At 38.0% G+C, this 21,156-nt stretch overlaps 1 long non-coding RNA gene across 1 annotated transcript; it reads left to right on the plus strand.

Moving 5' to 3' along the window:
• The first annotated feature begins 8,523 nt into the window (after positions 1-8,523).
• Positions 8,524-9,916, plus strand: LOC311087613. The gene is made up of 2 exons (XR_014607320.1): positions 8,524-8,849; positions 9,765-9,916. It is a non-coding gene; the product is annotated as an uncharacterized lncRNA (long non-coding RNA).
• Positions 9,917-21,156: the final 11,240 nt, after the last annotated feature.

The raw sequence follows: 21,156 nt of genomic DNA on the forward strand, positions 1-21,156 counted from the left end.
GACTTTCCTGTTTAACCAAGAGGCAAAGCTGGCTGCAATGACAGCCACCAGGAAGCTCTTTTTAATTGGATCGCACCAAGCCTCTTAAGGATGCTCCATGACTGAAGCACTATGCCAACCTACTTTCCTGAAAGCAAAATAAGCAGACCCTTTGATACACTTATTCTTTGAACGGTACTGAAATTCATCCCACCACTTCAGATCTTCTAGGACAGTGTTTTCCAACCGGTTTAGTCTTATGTACCCCCACAGTCCCCTAAGGGCCCTCTTCATTGATACTAAATAAGAAATGTTCATTTTAACACTTATAATACTAGCCTATATCATCATTAATTTCATTAAAAAGTCCATTATTACAATAACTCACTTTTAATCTAAAAGGTGTACTAATCAAGCAGCCTCCTGATGCCTGAAACAGTCTGAGAAATTATATATTGTATTATAGAAACTTGGGATGGGATGAAAGTGAAGGAAAGCGTGTAAAAAGTTTATATTTAAATATATATATGAAGAGTTCAGATGCAAAAGCCTCTAAGTGCCATCTGAAATTTCCTTCTAGGATGATCATTTTTATCAAGCTTGTATATTTAAGTTCAGTAATTTCACTTAAATGACAATTCATAGGTAATTTTCATTGCTATTAAAGGCACAATATGTAACTTTTTTGCTTTAAAAATAGCAAAAATCACTATATCTATGTTATATATATTTTTTTAGTTGTGTACTTACATTATCCCAACTGTTTCCAACAACTTTCAAACCAGGAGAAATTTGTAATTTAATTCGAGAAACGTCCCGTTTCTTTATTTCCGTTTTGTCGCCGTCAATGTCGTTATATCCACGTTGTCCCTGGTTTCCGCTCGTACTGCCATAGTAACCAAAGCGACTGACGCGGACAACTTTGTAGTTTGCAATGTCTATTTGCACGCTGTTGTTGTTTCATTCAAACATTATGGACCATGGCAAGCAGACTTTGGATAAAAAAAGAGAACTAAAACGAGAATCAATATCAGCGCGGTGTTTGAGATGCCGAGAGCTCCCATAGACAGTATATAAACGAGAGCTCCACGTCCGAGACTTCGACCGCTTCTACATGTACTTTATTAAACAGGTGAGCACATTTACATAAAACTAATCAATGTTATTGTCATGAACTGCTCCGAGACTCGAAGGTAGATCCAAATGCAGCTTTTATTAAGAGGCAATCCAGACACATAATCCAATAAACAGGCAGTGGGTCAAAACACAGGTAGGCAGTCCAAACAAACAAACAAAAACAAAACAAGACAGGCAGGGGTCAGAGGCAAGAGAATAATCCAAGGAACAGGCAAGAAATCCAAAAACCAAGAAACAAGAAAACCAGGAAAAACGCTCAGAGTTGCAGTGTGACACTAAACAAAACTTCACAATGATTGAATGAATGAACAAGGAATAAATAGGCTGAAACTAACAAGGATGATGAGACACAGGTGAATGCAATTAGTGATGATGAGTCCGGGCAGTGAGTTATGGGAAATGTAGTTAGTGAGAGAGTGACAATAGTCGGGTGTGGAGTGCCCTCTGGTGGTTCTCAAGGGCACTCCAGCTGGTGACCGTTACATAGCCCCCCCTCAAAGGAGCGGCTTCCAGACGCTCTGAAATTTTCCAGGAGGGAGGTGGAGCGGAGGCGGACCCGGGGGCGGGATGGAGGGCCAGGCCCGTGGAGCGGAAGACGACCTGGAGACTGCGGCAAGACGGGAGGCCAGGCGGATCAGGCTGTGCAGGCGACCAGGGCGGATCAGGCTGGGCAGGCGACCAGGGCGGATCAGGCTGGGCAGGCGACCAGGGCGGATCAGGCTGGGCAGGCGACCAGGGCGGATCAGGCTGGGCAGGCGACCAGGGCGGATCAGGCTGGGCAGGCGACCAGGGCGGATCAGGCTGGGCAGGCGACCAGGGCGGATCAGGCTGGGCAGGCGACCAGGGAGGAGACGACCCTTCAGGCGGCCATGGCAGAGACGACCCTTCAGGCGGCCAGGGCGGAGCAGACGGTTCAGGAGGCCAGGGAGGAGCAGACGGTTCAGGAGGCCAGGGAGGAGCAGACGGTTCAGGAGGCCATGGCAGAGACGACCCTTCAGGCGGCCAGGGCGGAGCAGACGGTTCAGGAGGCCAGGGCGGAGACGACCCTTCAGGCGACCATGGCACAGGAACAGACACCGGCTCAGGAACAGGTTTAGACACCGGCTCAGGAACAGGTTTAGACACCGGCTCAGGAACAGATGGAACAGACACCGGTTCAGGAACAGATGGAACAGACACCGGCTCAGGAACAGGCGTGGCGGCGGCCATCTCTGCTGAGGGCTCAGGTTCAGGCGTGGCGGCGGCCATCTCTGCTGAGGGCTCAGGTTCAGGCACGGCGTCCATCTTGTCCTGAGACACTGGCTTGGTGGCGGCCATCTTGTCCTGAGACACTGGGTCGGCGGCGACCATCTTGTCCTGAGACACTGGCTCGGCGGAGACCATCTTGTCCTGAGACACTGGCTCGGCGGAGACCATCTTGTCCTGAGACACTGGCTCGGCGGCGGCCATCTTGTCCTGAGACACTGGCTCAGCGGAGACCAACTTGTGCTGAGACACTGGTGTGGTGGCGGCCATCTTGTCCTGAGACACTGGTTCAGTGGCGGCGGCCCTCTTGTCCGGAGACACTGGCTCGGCAGGACTGACGTGTAGAAGCTCTGGCTCGGCAGGACTGACGTGGAGAAGCTCAGGCTCGGCAGGACTGACGTGGAGAAGCTCAGGCTGAGGGGATACTGCGGGTTCACGGAGCTCCTCCTCTACCCCGCCCACAGTAAACGATGAGCCGCTCAACAAAAGGGCCAGATCAATATAGTGTTCCAGAGTCTCATGAGGATCATGCAAGGGCATGAATGAACTGAGCGGTTCAGATAGCCCTCCCCGAAAAAAGATCTTAAGGCATTCTGTGTTCATTGAGGTGAGATTTGCCAGTTCAATAAACTCCTCAACATACCTCTCAATCGGCCGATTCCCCTGACGGAGACGCAGGATTTGTACTGCTGTATCTGTTGGCATCGCTGCTGGATCTAGGTACGGCGAAGTTTTCTGTCATGAACTGCTCCGAGACTCGAAGGTAGATCCAAATGCAGCTTTTATTAAGAGGCAATCCAGACACATAATCCAATAAACAGGCAGTGGGTCAAAACACAGGTAGGCAGTCCAAACAAACAAACAAAAACAAAACAAGACAGGCAGGGGTCAGAGGCAAGAGAGTAATCCAAGGAACAGGCAAGAAATCCAAAAACCAAGAAACAAGAAAACCAGAAAAAATGCTCAGAGTTGCAGTGTGACACTAAACAAAACTTCGCAATGATTGAATGAATGAACAAGGAATAAATAGGCTGAAACTAACAAGGATGATGAGACACAGGTGAATGCAATTAGTGATGATGAGTCCGGGCAGTGAGTTATGGGAAATGTAGTTAGTGAGAGAGTGACAATAGTCGGGTGTGGAGTGCCCTCTGGTGGTTCTCAAGGGCACTCCAGCTGGTGACCGTTACAGTTATATAGTTCAACAATGATAAAATGTCAGAATATGATCTGTATGTTATTCTAATGTTGATCTACTGTAGCTTACTGCTAGTCTCATACAGACAAACTAACACATACATTTAAACACATTCAAATGCAGTTTAGTGTGCTAGTGTAATGTTAGACCAAGTGAAACAGCGCTGCGTTACCTCACAAGTTTAATTTGTCTAATAAACTGACCTGTGAGTAGTAATTCTGCGTGTAGTTCGGTAGAATGAAATGTCCATATTCCTTTTATATCCGCGGGACTCGCGTTGCGTGTGGAGCTGACAGCTGTCTCTTAGCAACCCCGAACTGCTTTATATCAGTCATGATAAAAACATCGATGTATTCAGTCATCCATAAACATTATTAGATCGGTCGGCTTGACGTTGACGACAAGATCCATAATTCTTAGCAAATGTTGCATCATCAAACTACGCCTTTGTTATTGTAAATAGGTTAGCGACCCCTAGTGGCGAAAAATTCCATAGTGTCCGTTTAAGTGAAATTACTGAACTTAAATATACGAGATTGATAAAAATGTTCATTCTAGAAGAAAATTTCAGATGGCACTTAGAGGCTTTTGCATCTGAACTCTTCATATATAAAATTTCTGATGGATCATGTGACACTGAAGACTGTTGTATCATACTGAAAATTCAGCTTTTGCATCACAGGAATAAATTACTAATAAATTAGTTTCAATGTAAGGAATAAATTAGTTTCAATGTAATAATATTTAACAATGTTACTGTTTTTACTGTATTTTTGATCAAATAAATGCAGCCTTGCACACTTATTTCAAAACCATAAAAAAACTTGAAAAGTAAGAAAAACTGTCAACAAGAGTTGTTTTGAAATATTTTAATATTTTAAAAAGCCTTATTTTTTTGTTAAAGTGTTCCTGTTCAGTTCACTTTTGTAGAATAATGACATTTAGGCTACCAGATGGTTCACATCAGGTGTGAACGCTTCTAAAAGAAGAGAGAACATGTGAAAGAAAGGTCATGTGGACCTTCATCTGGGTCATTTGCACCTATAGCAGAACTTCTCTCGTTTCCATATTCATGCTTTTCTTCCTACTGATGTCTGTACCTCAGCCACAGAAAGCAAACTCGGTGCGGATGCAAATAAGTTACAGACGACACCCACTCTCAGCCACTCACTCCATTTCCTCAGTTCCTGGAAAAATCTGGCGAGCAAAGGCAGTGTGTTTCAGCCCAGTGTTTGTGGGGGTGTGGACAGGCGAGCCCGGAGCCGTCATCCTCATCCTGGAGCTCCTGTAAGACAGCCATGCAAAAAACAACAACAAGAGATCAGCGGCTAATCCTCTTCCTTACGTCGCTCAGCGTGGCTCCCGCCCAGTCGCACATTCAGATCAGCTCTCCCACCTTTCCTCGGCTTGTCCTCAGGGAGTGAGGCTGATAGGCCTGTCTTTATTTAGCTTCTTTACCCAGTGATCTGCCGACTCTGAGGTGAGTTCTCAGCACACAGGTTTTCCCATGAGAATGAGGCCGTCAGACAAGCTTCAGTCAGAGCATTGAGCCTCCACCTCCTCTCTCGTCATTTATGTAATGTTAGTTTTAGGTTCACTGATGGCGGTGCTTATGTAATGGCTCTGCTTCTTTCATTTAACTGACCCTCCATTAACCTGCATCATGGGTTATATTGTTTGTGGGAACGTCGTTATTTCCTGAAAACATAATTAAATTTATAGTGTTGCTATTAATGTCAGCAGAGGCCTTTATGAGAGGCTAACACACTCTCAGTTTTGTGAAGCGCTACTTTGGGTCAACACAAGCAAGAAGATCAATGATTGGATGCTAATTTAGTCTAAAATAGCCTACATTAAAAATGCAATTCACACATATAATAGCTTGACTCATCTATGATGAGCATGTTTTAAATGTCTAAATTGATAAATTAGTGACATTATTGAAGGTATAAAATCAATGTCAGAGTGATACAACAGTCTTACTATCATAATGAAAAAAGCTTCATTAAAATAATGAAATTATTGGGATGTTTTTTATTTAATTTTGTTTGAAAAAAATCGTATTGGTCTTATTAATATTTGTAAAACGTTTGTCAGCCAAATCAAAGTCTTGTGATGCAATCAACAAACAGACATATGCAGTAAAAATATACATAAACAATCTATCCAAATGTATGTGCAAGGAATGCTGGGAATAGTGCACTTCAAATGCCATTTGTAATTTTATGTACATACTGGCATTCAATACCGCTCACTGGTATAAAATATAGATGCACCGAGCTTATAATCTGTGTTATTATGCCACCGATGCCCAAACAGGAGGGCTAGATGACTTGAAGCCGGTAACCCTACACTGGTGGGACACTGATGACAAATCTCTTCCTGTGGGGGCTTGGCAACCACAGCCCATAAATCAGCGAAAGGGTCACCTTGCCAGAGTTTCATTGTCCTGTCACACACTTTTCTATGTAGAATGTGAACATTGCGTAAGTTATAATCATGCTTACATACTGTACACTTTTCTGTTTACTCTTTCCCCGCCAATGACGGAATTTTCCAACAGTACATGTTTTCACTGTTATACGCAACGCATTCTCATCCTAGGGCGTCATATACTGACGCTTTTGAAATTTCTTCAATATCCGACGCAAAGGGCACCCTTTAGCGTCAATATGAGACGCCGGTTATGGGTAGGTTTAGGTCTGGGGTAGGTTTAGGGTTAGACCGCTAGGAGGCGCCTCCTAGATATTTATCTGCGTCTCATATTGACGCCTAAGGGTGCCCTGTGCGTCGGATATTGAAGAAATTTCAAAAGCGTCAGTATATGACGCCTTGGGATGAGAACGGGCTGTTATACGGTATAACACTATTACACACCTTCTGAAAGATTACAGAATCTCCTGATGAACAAAACACAGGCAAAGAAGTAAACAAGCGATAGGAGCATTGCTTAAGCACATGTGAGCTAATGCGATCATAATACATTAAACAGCATATAAATCAAAATTGCATATCATTGCTGAATGAAATGTGGACCCATAAAAAGGTAAACAGGATTGAGCAAGCTTTAGGGGTGTTGATGGACGCAATCTGGTGGGGAAAGTGTTGATATGACATTCCAGTATGTATTACTATTTATGGAGTGAAACTGATTTGACTTTATCTACAAAAATATTTTATCATTGAAAATCCTGCAGTGAATCAAAACGAAGTGTCATGAGAAGAATGTGTGCACCAATTTTCAAAAGTAGGATAGAGAGGATTTCAAAAACTTAGGGTGCAGGGGCAAAACGGGTCATTATTGCTGGTTCCTAAGCAACCAGAAGCATGCTGGGATCTCAAACAATAGCCAGGCTCCATCCTTTGTTGACATGTGTCACAACATTTGTCAAGACTAAATGTTGTAAAACAGGAGAAATTCAGAAAGAGTTGACTTAAACTGTGATTTTGTACGGAAGGTTGATACGGCACACATTTTACATAGACGTGATAATTAAAGGTATTTGCTTAACTCGGTGTTAATCAAACATTCATTAATAACTGGATCATTGTTGGCTGAGAAATTCGAACAGCCTTGAGATTTATTCCAAGGTTCATTAATTCTCCCATAAACATACCACAAGAGGACAGTTGGATTGAAAACTTCACATTTATCATGGCAAACATTATTTGGTTTCATGGGTTAATGTGACACATTGAAGAATTGCCCATTTAAGTGGTCACATTTAATCACAATCTAATCATTCATTTATCATAATTAAGCTGAAATCTGTAGGACTGCATGCATAATTTTGGTTATTGGTCTAGAATTTATAACCATCTTGTTTTGGCACACCACATATTTACATAAAACCACAACCTATCCTGAAAGGGAGAAGTTATGATCTTCCATTCCATTCAGCTGTGTAAACCAACATCGCTCCTACATTTTGTACTATGACAATGAACACAATGAACACACACATATTCTACCATTCAAAAGTTTGAGGTTGGAAAGATTTTTAATGTTTTTGAAGGAACTCTCTTATGCTCAACATGAATCCATTTATTTGATCAAACAAATACACTAAAACAGTAATATTGTGACATATCGTAACAATTTTAAAATAACTATTTTCTATTTTAAAATGTAATTTATTCCTGTGATGTCAAAGCTGAAATTTCAGCATCACAGTCTCAAGATCCTTCAGAAATTATTCTAATATGCTGATTTGCTGCTCAAGAAACAATTATTATTATTATTATTATTATTATTATCCATGCTGAAAACAGTTGTGCTACTTAATTTGTATTGTGGAAACTGTGATACTTTTTTCATGATTCTTTAAAGAATAGAACAATTATTTGAAATATAATTTTTAATAACAATTTAAAGGTCTTTACAGTCACTTTTCAATTAATGCATCCAAATAAAAGTGTTAATTTCTTTAAAACTTAACCCAAACTTTTCAACAGTATATAGTGTTTATTTATTTATTTGCAATTTATTTACTTAATATTACTTTATATGAGTTAATGCAGCAAGAGCCTGTAAAATGCAACTTTGCTTCATCCACTTGTGTCGAGAAAATTGGCAGAGGATATAGTTTCAATAAATGTTCAAATCAAGCTTCAAGATGCAGTAAGTAATTTCTGAGAAACACTGTTGATATTTGAAATTGACACCCAAACAAACTCACCCCTCCCTTCATTGCTCCACCCCCTAAAATAGCAAACACACTGTGCAACACAGGCAGCCACTAACAACTAGTGCAAATAATCATGAATCGGCTGTGATTCAATAACAACAACAGCATAAATTGGTTCTTTGAAATATAAAAACCAATGTTACTCCCGTATCGAGCAGAAATCACGTATCAGTTCTGGCAGGCCCGTTAGTCAAGCTCGCATCAGCTGACTCTCAGCTGATCCTCGTCTACCTATAGGAATACGACGCCTATCACTGTATTCATACACTGTAAAAAATGATTTTATGTCAAAGTAAATAAAACAGAAAAAATCATGTATCTTTTGCTAAGAATAATTTTGTAAAAATGAAAACTTTAGTATATTAAGTAAATCCTAATTATATACTCATTTTTTACTTGTAAATATTAGACATCCAACAGACAAGTGAAATTGACTTCTGACTCTCTGGCATATTTACATACATTAATTAAGTACTTGAAGCAAATTTTAAAAAATCAAGTAAAATTTAGTCCTTGAAGAAAGGAATCTGCGCATGCGCAGAAAGAAGAACACACGCGATGATTGAGGGATTTCGAATCTCCACTCCAACGGCTCTCGACAGGTAAGCAACAGTAAAAAACTGCATTATATTACAGATTTATAATGATTTTTTGATTAATTCAACGATTGTCTTGTCATCACTTCATGCTATACATTTGAAAAGTTTAGTGTTCTTAAGTTTAGAGACGTGCTCCAGAAAAAAGTTCAGAGAGAGGCAGAGGAAAGCACCCTGTTTATTTTACAAAAGCCCAATGTTTTATTTCGATTGAAAGTGGAAAAAGTAGACATTTAAAAGTTTATTTTTTCATATTTCTTAAGTCTGTAATCTTTATGACCAAAAATGACGGAGTATAAGTCTAATTTGCTGCTATGTGAAAAAAAATCGAGCAAAACGCGCGGGCACTTTTGCCGACTCAAAGAGGGTTAATATAATGACGAGTTAGTTTAGACGTTAGCCATATTTTTGTTTTAAACTTTACGTTTTACACGATTTATCAGTAATTACGCCTAAAAACCATGAATATGTCACTTAAATCATGATCTTTTTGTTTAATATTTGTTATTTTGTGTGCAATTTTCTTTATAGATGACAAATATTGGCCACAAATTAACAATAGGCCTAAGTGAGAAGGTTCTCGTTCCCTCATCGTGCACAATATAATTCATTTCCTCATTCATTTGCTAAATCGTGCATACTATCTATTAAATGGTGCTTTTACTAAATCGTGCCCACGTTGTAAATGACAATAATTCGTACTCCCAAATGCCTAATTCGTAGCCTTGATATCTGCTGTGTGTCACATGTTAGCATTAATGTGTGTAAATTGACTATGAGAGTAAGGTCATGCAGGATGTTTTTAATGATTTGGTTTAAATGAAATGAATAATGTGAATGCAAATTAATTAACTTTTAATTTAAAAGTATTTGCTGTTTACTGATTATTGTTTTTTTCTCTCTCTCTTTTCTTAATTTCAGGATATTTCTCAAATGCATTCAGCCCTTTGTGCCTCTGTTGCTGTAAACCGGTTGAGAGGGACAAAGAGAGAGACCGAACACACTGAATTGTTATTATTGTCATTATAGGTTTCTGTATATGCTTATTTCTTAATAAATTACTCTTAACTGCACATTGTCACAGTATTATTTTGTCACATTATAAGAGTAACATTTAATTTAATTTAAAATAATTACCAGCACTGCATAAAACAAGTAAAATGTATTTAAAATATCAAGTGGTTTTACTTAATTATATTAATTATATCATATTTGTAAGTAAAAATTACTCAATATAATTTAACAGGCCAAGTTATATGTACTTATTCACTTTGTGAATTTTACTCGGCTTAGTTAAGTAGATTTACTTAATTTCCATCAATGTGAAATTTACTTGAAAAAAATTCGTGCAAAAACTTGCCTTATTAAAATTGAGTAAATTCTACTTATTGTTTTTCTCAGTGTATATAAGCTCCTTCAGTATTATCAACAGCTATCACATTTCTCAGGAGCTAATAATTACCCTCCTCCATCCCCAGCTCTTCCCTCATCAGTCAGGATTTGGCCTTCTGGGTGCTCTTTGAATCAGAATAAATTCTCTAATTGTTACTTTAAAATCTTGAATTAATGATATCTGCAATACATTCATGTTGGTTCTGTTCTGTTTACCCTAAGAGGGGTTATTAATGCTCTCCCTGCTCTTATCCATGCTAGGCTGCATGGATGCGCATGTAGTTCTTGCCCAGAACAGAACCATACCGCCAATCCTAACTAACTGTATGCTAATTGTCAATCGTATTTGACGATTGACAGAAAAAAAGGAACCTCGTCTCTCCAGCGCTGGAAAGCTTATTCTTCTTCCAATTATATTCCTCTGACCTTTTTGGTACTGTTTTTTAGCCATCTCTCTTTCTACAGTCTTTTTACAAATGTCCCGCTTTCTCACTCTCTCTCCTCCCCCATCATGAGTGTATATGCTTCTGGTTGCTGCTGATTGGCTACAAGAGTGTTTTGGTGCTCCATGGATCAGTTTTTTTTCTCCAATTTACACAGCCAGGACTATATACAAACACAATTTTATTTACAGAACAGACATCTAGCAAATATTCACAAAATTGATTGTTTAGGTGTTGATTTCAGAATTACATAGTTCTGGCATGAAACTCTAAATTGTGTAGGCTGATAGGTCTTTAACTTATTGTTAGCAATCATGTCGTTATCTACATCACAGCTGATTGGTTGCTGTTGCATCAGCGGCCAATGAGCTTGCTGCTCAAACGTTCAAATACTTGGATTGTTTACTGTTAACAGTCTGCAGCGCGTTTTCAGTACTCTCCCCTCTAGATCTGCTACGGGGTTAATTCATACCATGCCAATCTCTATTACCATACCAATCTCCTGAGAGTTATCATGACAGAAATCTATTAATGGTTTTGAGAAAGATGAGCCTTGGTAGTTTTTCATATTCAGTTATGTAATGTTGGAGTGACTTGTGGTGAAGAGTGGAGCTTTTACTTGGGTAGACACTTTTATCTATAGCATGTTACATTACACAGGTACACATTTTTTCATATCTTGAAAATCGAACACATTATCTTGGTGTTTATAGTGCCATGCTCTATTTTTTGAGCAACAGGAACACTGAGGTTGAGGTCAGTTACATGAATAGTATCTTATTAGTTGTGTTAATCTATGAGCAATGGCTATTTTGCATTTAGTATGGTGAATTGCTAGTTATCTATCATAGGGTTTTAGGCATAATATAACTACGTAGCTAGATAAAAACAGTTTAGGAAATGAATCATGTTGGGGATACTTCTTAATTTGGTAGCTTGACTTTTTTTCCATTTATGTAACTGTTTAACCAAAAATAATGTTTGTTTTTTTAATTGCATTAGTGTAGCACCAACATACATGATTAAGTCACGTAAATACAAAGCACTTGAAAAAGTAATTTAAGTGTGATCTTTACGGTTACTTTTTACATTATCCACAGCACTGGCATTTAAGCACATCTATCAAAGTCTGGCATTGTGATAATTACTGGCAACTCCAACATTAACATTTGTGTTCCTGTGAAATGGGAAAAATCGAAGTGTGTAAGGCATCGACTGGTTGATTTGGAAATGGACCATCTGCAGGCCTGTGATAAGTCTCCCATGTGTGTCGGGCCAGGCTTCTGTTCTCTTCTTTCTGTCTTGCAGATTGCAGATCAATGCAGTCACACTAGAGACCCCCTGACTTCACCCACAAAGAGATTTGGTTACCCGTTTACTTGTCTGGGAAACAAGACCCCCAGCACACCACGAAGACTCCTTTTCTTGTCTTGTCAGAGGGCCTCCATTCCATTTCCCAGCCTTTTGTTCTACATTTTTTCCTCACATATTTGGTCTGGAGGCCTGAAATGTTACAATAGTCCCTAAACAGTTTGGCAAGGAGGAGAGAAAGAAGCCAAAAGAGAAATAAGACATTTGCGTCTCAAATGGAGAGCAAGATGGAGTGTTAAGATTTTTCCATCAAGGATTCTTTGTTCTTCCAGAAACCATGGTTACACAGAAAGGTCAGAGCAACGTGGCCGCTGCTTTGACTGCAGAGAAGAGCACACATTGTTTCACATATAGTGTTTGCTCTAGACGGTTGTGAAGGCTGGTCTGGGTGTGAGATAGTAACATCACTGATGTGCAATTTTCTTTCCAGCACCAAAACATTTAAGGCAAGACACCCCAGGTGATTGAAACGTTTTTACAAGTTTCCTGAAATGTTATGTTCAGATTGCCCCTATTATGCTATTTTAAAGATTCCAAATTTTGTTTTGGAGGTCTACTAAAATAGTTTTACATGCATTAATGTTCTCATAATATCCACTGCAGCATCATCTCTTTTCTCACAGTGTCTCTCTAAACCCCTCCTTTTTGAAAGCCTACTCTGCTCTGATTGGTCAGATGGCTCAGTCTGTTGCGATTGGTCTACCGCTTACAGCGGTTGTCAGAAACGAAAAGCCCATTACCATATCTGAATTTCAGCTCCGGAGGCTTTCTCAGCACTTGTATACATGTGATACAAACAGTAACTGTTGTATCAACTCAAGCCGGAGTTCTCATCCTTTGGAATGAGATTTGAAATGAATTTTCATTTTGTGTGATTGAATAAAACTCACATTCCCACGTGAGAACTTGTGTGTGTCCGACTTATCTATCTCCTTGTTATGTGAGAGCGAGGGGGAGTTTCCCCAAGGCATGGTCAAATCAGCAACTGTGCACAGGATGTGATCCTAGCTTTACTCGCAGAGGGCATGGAGCAGGACACGGGGAGATGAAGGACATTAGCAAAGCGTGAAATTAAAGCCATCGTACAGGTCCCACCTCTCGGGGACCTGCCTTAGACCGTGCTGGGGTAATAGAGCCTGCCCTATTACTGTAATGATCTGTGGAGAGAGGGCGAGGGACATGGGATGGAGATCTGAAAGGGATACTAATCATATACTCATTCGGGTGAAAGCTGGACAAGCTCCGTAAGCCCCTAGTGAGCCAACGAATATCATGGACAGGTGGAAGCTGATTAGTGCTTGTGTCTGTGACTGCTTTTAAATCTCTATACTTTTTCTCTGATATGTCAGGCCTCAAAAAAAAAAAAAAAAAAAAAAAATATATATATATATATATATATATATATAAAAAAAATATATATATATATAAAAAAAAAAAAAAAAATATATATATATATATATATATATATATATATATATATATATATATATATATATATATATATATATATATATTGTATTTGCCCTGCCAGCATTTTCACAGACACCACGTAAAAATTATGAATAACTATCTTATATGTATCTGAGAAAATACACATTTCTCATTAGGTTTACATTACCAAAAAGCTAAGTAATTTCACAACTTTTCTAAAGTCATGGCCTATACTTACTTATTTGGAAAGGTAATATGCAAAAATAAAATGGTGATGGTTACACCACATAAAATCTTTAGAGCCATTAAAATTAAGTACATTACTATGAAGTTGGCACATGTTCTAAGGTAGATTTATCTATATAACGTTACCTCTGTGACTGTCACGGTTACCAGTCTTGTCACATCCTCTGCACTACATCTCCCATCACCCTCCTTGGCTCCCACCTGCACATCATTCAAAATCACCCGCATCTGTCAGCGATCACTCCCATCAACAGCACTATAAGAATACTCACCTTGTCTTCCCTCATTGTTGGTTCTTGTTAATGTTTGGTTGTGGTTTTCACCTGTGGTTTTCCTTGTTCCCAAGTCTTTGATGATTAAAGTCTTCCTTCTAAAGTTATTTCTCATGGTGAGTATTTCTAAGCACCACGTTATGTAACAGTGACATTAACAGCAACATTTTTAATAATACTATATTTTTAACAATATATCACAAAAGTTTGAAAGGCATTTAAACACAAACTCAAAGAATGTAAGAAACAGTAGTGAGAAAACACTGCCCTCAAACACTGGTCATCCTTGTATTCCTGATGCAGCAGTATAAACCACAACCAATAATAATCCTTAACTTGATTTGGCAAAATCAATTTTCACTTTATGTGTATCTGAGGGTTGCAAGCAAAGTTAAATTTCACAAACAAGAACCAATTATTGTCTGCTGGCCATATCAGGAATGGCACTGGCCTCAACTGCATTTCATTGTGTGCTGAAAATTACAGATCTGACCACTTTACTTCACATTTTATTACTTTGCACTAAGCCTGTTCTGCATTTTGTGCCTTTAAGACAATAAATTATTTGAATTATGATTGTAATACCAACCAGTAAAATCTGCTTAACTGAAGAAAAAAAAAAAAACACATTAGGTTGTGAGTCATATATTATGCCCTTTTTCAAAGTTTTGATTTTGTTTTTAGGGTCTACTAGAATAGATTTTCATGCTTGAATGTAAAAAAAAAAAAAAACACTTTGATTAAATAAAAATTGAATAATTGAATATTATTTTACATTATTGCAGCACCTCTCTTCCCAGTCTATCAGTAACACTCTGTTTAGTTCCCGCCTCCATGAAGACTCCTCTTTCTGAAAAGTGCATTGTGCTCTGATTGGTCGACTGGACCAGTATGTTGTGATTGGTCAACCGCTTCAAGTGCGTTTCGGAAATGGTTAGTTCACCCAAAAATGAAAATTACCCCATGATTTACTCACCCTCAAGCTATATATGACACTCTTCTTTAAAACAGATACAATCTGAGTTATATTAAAACATGTCCTGGCTCTTCCAAGCTTTATAATGGCAGTGAATGGCCGTTTCTGTTTTGAAGTCCATCAAAGTGCATCCATCCATGATAAAAGTGCTCCACACAGTTCCGGGGGGTTAATAAAGGCCTTCTGAAGTGAAGTGATGTGTTTGTGTAAGAAAAAATCCATATTTAAAACTTTATCGGCTAAAATAACTAGCTTCTGGCAGACAGCCGTACACATCGATTTACGGTGGAAGACTAACCCTTGACCTGATGCACAACATAATGACGAATGCAGAAGTGCAGAGGATAGAACAAAGTGCAGAGGATAGAACAAATTAGAAGTCTAAAACGACAATTTTTAAAGAGAAATGTCGGAGGAACTTGAGTTTGTTCCCCAGCCCTAGAACCCAGAGAGGCGTCTAAACCTACGATACTCCTACATCCTACGTCATGCATGCGTCACGGGTTACTCTTGTGGTGCAAGTCGACTTGCATAGTATGCGTGATCTATCCAGTATCCTTTTATGATGGATAGATGCACTTTGATGGACTTCAAAACAGAACATTATAAAGCTTGGAAGAGGCAGGACGTTTTTTTTTTATATAACTCTGATTGTGTTCGTCTGAAAGAAGAATGTCATATACACCTGGGATGACTTGAGGGTGAGTAAATCATGGGTTAAGTTTCATTTTTGGGTGGACTATCCCTTTAACATAACCACGAGTTTTAATACACTTCTAATGCAACTCAACCAGGTCTCGCCCCCTTTTCATATTTATTCCCGGAAGAAAACTCAAGACTACAATCGAGCTGTTTCAGGGAGTTTAGAAACAGTGCTTACTGATATAGAGAATAAGTCCCTTTGGAGTAGGCTTTGTAACTTTGCAGACCTTTTTTATCCTTAAACAGCAACATTAAAAGAAAACGCATAAAGTTGAAAATGTAAAAAAGCATAATAGGACCCATTAAAAGGGATAATTCACTCGAATATGAAAATTCTGTCATTATTTACTGTACTCACCATAATGTCGTTCCAAACCTGTATGACTTTCTTTTTTCTGTGGAAGATATTTAGAAAAAAGGCATTTTTTTGTCCATAGAATGGTAGTCAATTGGGTTTGGAGCCCATTTCCTTTCATTTTCTGTTGCAACTTTGTTGCAGTCCAAAGTTGTTTGTTACTCATTTAATCTGTCAGTGTGAAAACTGAATTCATTTCCATTCTGCAATGAGTTGTGTGTTTGTAATTGTGCGTGTGGTAGGACAGTTAGTGTGGAGCTGTAATAAAGGCTCGCTAATGACCCTGGCAAAAGGTCCAGCACCAGAACATCACAACAACAGAGCTGCTGTCAGCTTCTCTTTGCAACTGCTAAATCTCCCTTAATGGAACATCTGAGTCAATAAAAACAATCATCACACTCATTGCCACAGAAAGCCAGGAAATCATTTTAGCTACTCAAAGAAAGCAAACCCACGGTGCATAATCTATAGCACTTCTCTTTGCTGTTCTGGTCAAGTATGCATTGAGGTTTGGTGTTAGATGCCTAATGTTATTTGTGGCTCTGGGGCTAAAAGTTGTTCTGTACACTTTGGATAAGCTTTCATGATCTCAATCATTCACAATGAAGATTTTCACCTAATTCTTCCCTCTCTAATGAACCACACACAGTGTCCACTCAATAAACCGCTAACATGGGCTTTCGTTTTGCCAATGAGGGTCAATAGCTGGACAGCGTGTCTCCAAGTACCTTCTCTTTTTCAAGACGTTAATGGAGCTCAGCCAAGACCCACAGAACCGTCCCAGGGGTCTTTCCCAGATATCCGCAATGATACCCAATCTGGCCCCATTAGTGTTCTCTCCACCCATCAAAAACATGACTTCACGAATGCGGAATTAAAAATTAACCATCTAATATCCATTTGCTGATGGCTCCCACGAAAGAAAATGAAAAAGCAGATTCCCTCAAGGCTTTCTGGAGAAGAAATTACTCCTGCAACCCTATATGTGGAGGAAAGTCTGACAGTGATAACATGAACAGAACGGATGAAGTTACTTAAACAGACCCCGATGATGATACTGAAGGAGGTTGTGCCAAGGCTGTCAAATAAAAGAGTCGAGTAAGGCAACTTAGCAAGGATAATTGTGCCAAATTACATTCATGAAAAACTGTTTCTCATTTTTAATTAATTCTTTATTCCAGACCCTAGGTCCCATATCACAAAGTAAAAGAAACAGAAAGAAAAGATTTACATACACCAACATTTAAGAACATTCAAACTTGAGTTCCAGTGCTTCCAGAACCAGGAAGAATACCTTGTATCACTTAATATAGGATAATTTAAGACCATTATGATTGTATTTCTCGAGTCACCCAATCGACACATACAATTATACATATAATTCCTTAAGACAGCATGCAATGTAGGAACATCACTAAAACAAACATGTGGCTTGCACTTGTCCACCTTGGGAGTTGGAGCTCCACCTGCTCACCTGAAGCTTTCTCATTTTAGCTTTACTATATCTGCACAATAGATGTGCCATATAAAATTATGTACAGTAAGCTCTGAAAAGTGCTATTTTAATCACCTGTGCACAATTTTCGAGCCAGCATATTTGCCTGTCCATATAACTTACAGCTCTGGCGCTGCACATCATCATCATCACCATTTAGATCATTTCTAATAATGTGACCCAAGTATTTTATTTCATTTACCACATTTAACACTTGGTCACCTAAATAAAAAGAGGGAAAGTTTTGCTTAATGTCCTCTTTAGTTTTAACAATCATAATCATACTCTTTTTAGTATTAAATGCATGGGCGTCGGAACCATTGTATATGGGTGGGACAAGACCCACCCACTTTTTAAGACCAATGATATTGGACCCACTTACTTTTACCATCTCTGATTCAGCGCATTTGTCTTTTCATAGTGCTGTCAGTCAAATCCAATTATTAGGGAATTCCCTAATAAATTAAACTCCGCTGAATCGCTACATTATATTTCTCAACGAGCCGCAACTGACGAAAGTAACCGCCCGTTGTACCTTTCCAGTCAAATATTGCGTTGCAAACATCAATAACAGCTTTAAATTGTCATTGCTGGCAGATGACCATGGTATTAGCGGGATAATCCACGGATAGCTGTGCATTTAATGCACGACTTGGAGGCAAAGAACCGCCCGACGTGAAGTGGAGTTTAGTTTACTTGTTTTAATTAAAAGGCACCAGAATAGCCTACATGAAATGGTATTTACTCCAGTAACATTTTTCTGGGGGAGGACCCACCCACTTTTTTTTTTTCTTCCGACGCCCATGATTAAATGTAATATCATACATACCATAGCTTGAACATACAACTTTTGTAGTCCAGCACTATAAGGGGACAGAATAACTAGATTATCAGATATAGTTAATAAGACTATCACCTAACAAACATCCGGTCTTACATTTATTTAACTCAATAGAAAGATCATACATATACAGATTAAAAAGAGGTGACAATATTCCACCTTGCCGAACCCCATTTGTCATATTAAAGGGTGCCGATACCTTCCTACCCCACCTGACTTGTATGGATTGGTGTATATACCAATAATGTAAAATTCTAATAAAATATGGGGGAACCCATGAAATTTTCTTCTAGAATGATAATTTTTATCAAGATTGTATGTTTATGTTCAGTTATTTCACTTTAATGGCAATGAAAATGACCTTAACTTAAACATACGAGCTTGAACAAAATGCTCACTTTAGAAGAAAATTTCAGATGGCACTTAAAGGCTTTTGCATCTGAAGTCTTCAAATATTCTTTGAGCCTATCCATAAGGATATGCTCAAATACTTTTGAAATTATGCTTGCTAAGGCAATTGGCCTATAATTTTCTATACTCAAAATTTTACTGGAACTAATAAGACTGTTAACATAGAGTAACACTAAGAAATTTTGGCTAGCATACTTCAGATGTTCTGCTGCTATCAGATCAGGGCCACATGCCTTATTTAATGCCAATTTTTCAATAGCGTGACTGACCTCAGCAGAATTAATAATCATACCATCATCAACTGGAACATGACTAGCTTTGAATTTGTGTCTCTCCACAAAATTAAAAATATCCCCATAATATTTTCTCCATGATTTAACGATATTCTCAACCCCATCAATACTAGTTGGCAACGGTACTTTATTATTATTAACAATCTTAACTTCTTTCCAAAATTCATACACATTATTTTGCTGAAATTTCTTGGCCTTTGAGTTTGCTCTCATGGTTGCCTCATTTCTTTTAATAACCCATACAGCATATTTAAACTTAGCATTTGCAGGTTTCTTTTTCTCAAATTCATTCAGCTTTCCCTGTTAAAACCCAGTTTTTAAAAGCATCTCTAGCCTCCAAATGCAGTTCAGACACACATTCATTCCTTCCAGCCCTAAAATTATCATTTTTAACTACTTTTTGAAAAGGGTCTACTGGCATTATTTAAACAACACATTTCATCATACATCAGATGCAAATCATTAATATGTTTTGGATTCTTACAATTAACATTATCACACATAATAGTCTCAGTTGATACACCTATATTACTTAAACTCTTCTCTGTTGATAGTTTATATTGCCAAAGTTCATTTTCAGGAAGGCTTGCCCACTCTAATTTTCCACTATGCTCATAATTATCATAATTGCTTATCTCGGGTAAACTTTCAACATTTAACATCATAGAGACAGGTATATTGTCTGTTGTGGCCTGAGGGTTGTTCCATAAAAGACGCTTAGAAAAGCGGGGATTAAACTCCAAAACCGGACTTGAATGAGCCTAACAAATAAGTTGGGGCTAAAGTGGTTCCATAAAAGGTAATTGAAGTTCACGCAATCTCACTAATTTGATCCAGGTTTATCTAGTCCAGATAATTGCGTGTGCACGCGTTTCTGAAGCAGCCCTAGAGGTCGATCGTGGATCGATCCACCATCAAACAGCGTATATTTTGTGCTGTTTTATGCGTTTGTGACGTTTTTTTTTTTTTTTTCTCAGTGCAAAACTTACATTTTACAGTTATATTCTCCATCTGTAAATGTTAGAAAGTCGTGCAAATGTATCCATTTTACTGCTAATCTTCATATTGAACGAGCGCTGCTACGCGCATGCGCGCCAAATAGGAGCGCAATAATTCTGACTAAAATATACATTTTGCGCATTAATATGCGATATATATTCTAATTATAATAATTTATCTTTAGGATGTTGGATAAGTTGCAATGAACTTCTAGCTCATTACACTCATATATTTTATACTTCTAATTAAAAAAAATTGAACAGAAGTAGCCTAATTCAGGGAAGATTTTTTTTAAGAAACTAAATATATAAAGATACAAAATATAGTTTTGGGTATAGGACCTATGCTACTTAAAGATGATGCGTACTTATTTAGAATGCTGAGAATTACAGCTTTTAATGCAATAATTTTTTGGAGAAAGCAAGAATCCCCAGTTTTAAATGAGTGGTTAGATTTAGTTTCTAAAGTAGATTATGGAGAGGATAACATGAAATTAAGAGCAAATGTATACATTTTGCAACTCTAAAATCAAAGAATATTCCATAAAATAAAGGAATATATATTAGCCTACAATACATTAACTACATTTTTATATAACCCTCCCTTTTATTTCTAGTTATTTGTTATTTTATTTATTTACTTATTTAATATTTAATATTTGATATTTAAATAATATTACTTGAATAACTATTAGGAATTATGTGTCATTATAAGAGTTTGATATAAATATGTGAATGTCACATTTTTATTAATATTTATTTATTGTTTTTTGTCTTTTCCCCCTTAAATCATATGTATGTGTTGGTGGGTATTATTGCAAAAGAAAAAAAAGTATAAGGAAAAATAAGGAATATTTATTGGGGGAAAATATGATGTCTTTAAAGGAACTGTCAATTTGTATAATTGTGTTAAATGTGTTTGAATTGAAAGACATAATAAAGTACATAATATATATATATATATATATATATATGCTAAAATATTTGTTAGTTGGACATTAGATGTCCCTTATTTAGAATTTTAAACCTACAAGTGTATTTTTATGATAGCAATAACTGTAAAGGGACTTTTGTAATGGGGTAAATC

This window comes from Abramis brama, assembly GCF_963993115.1.
Source record: "Abramis brama genome assembly, chromosome: 7".
In the NCBI taxonomy this organism is placed as follows: domain Eukaryota; kingdom Metazoa; phylum Chordata; class Actinopteri; order Cypriniformes; family Leuciscidae; genus Abramis; species Abramis brama.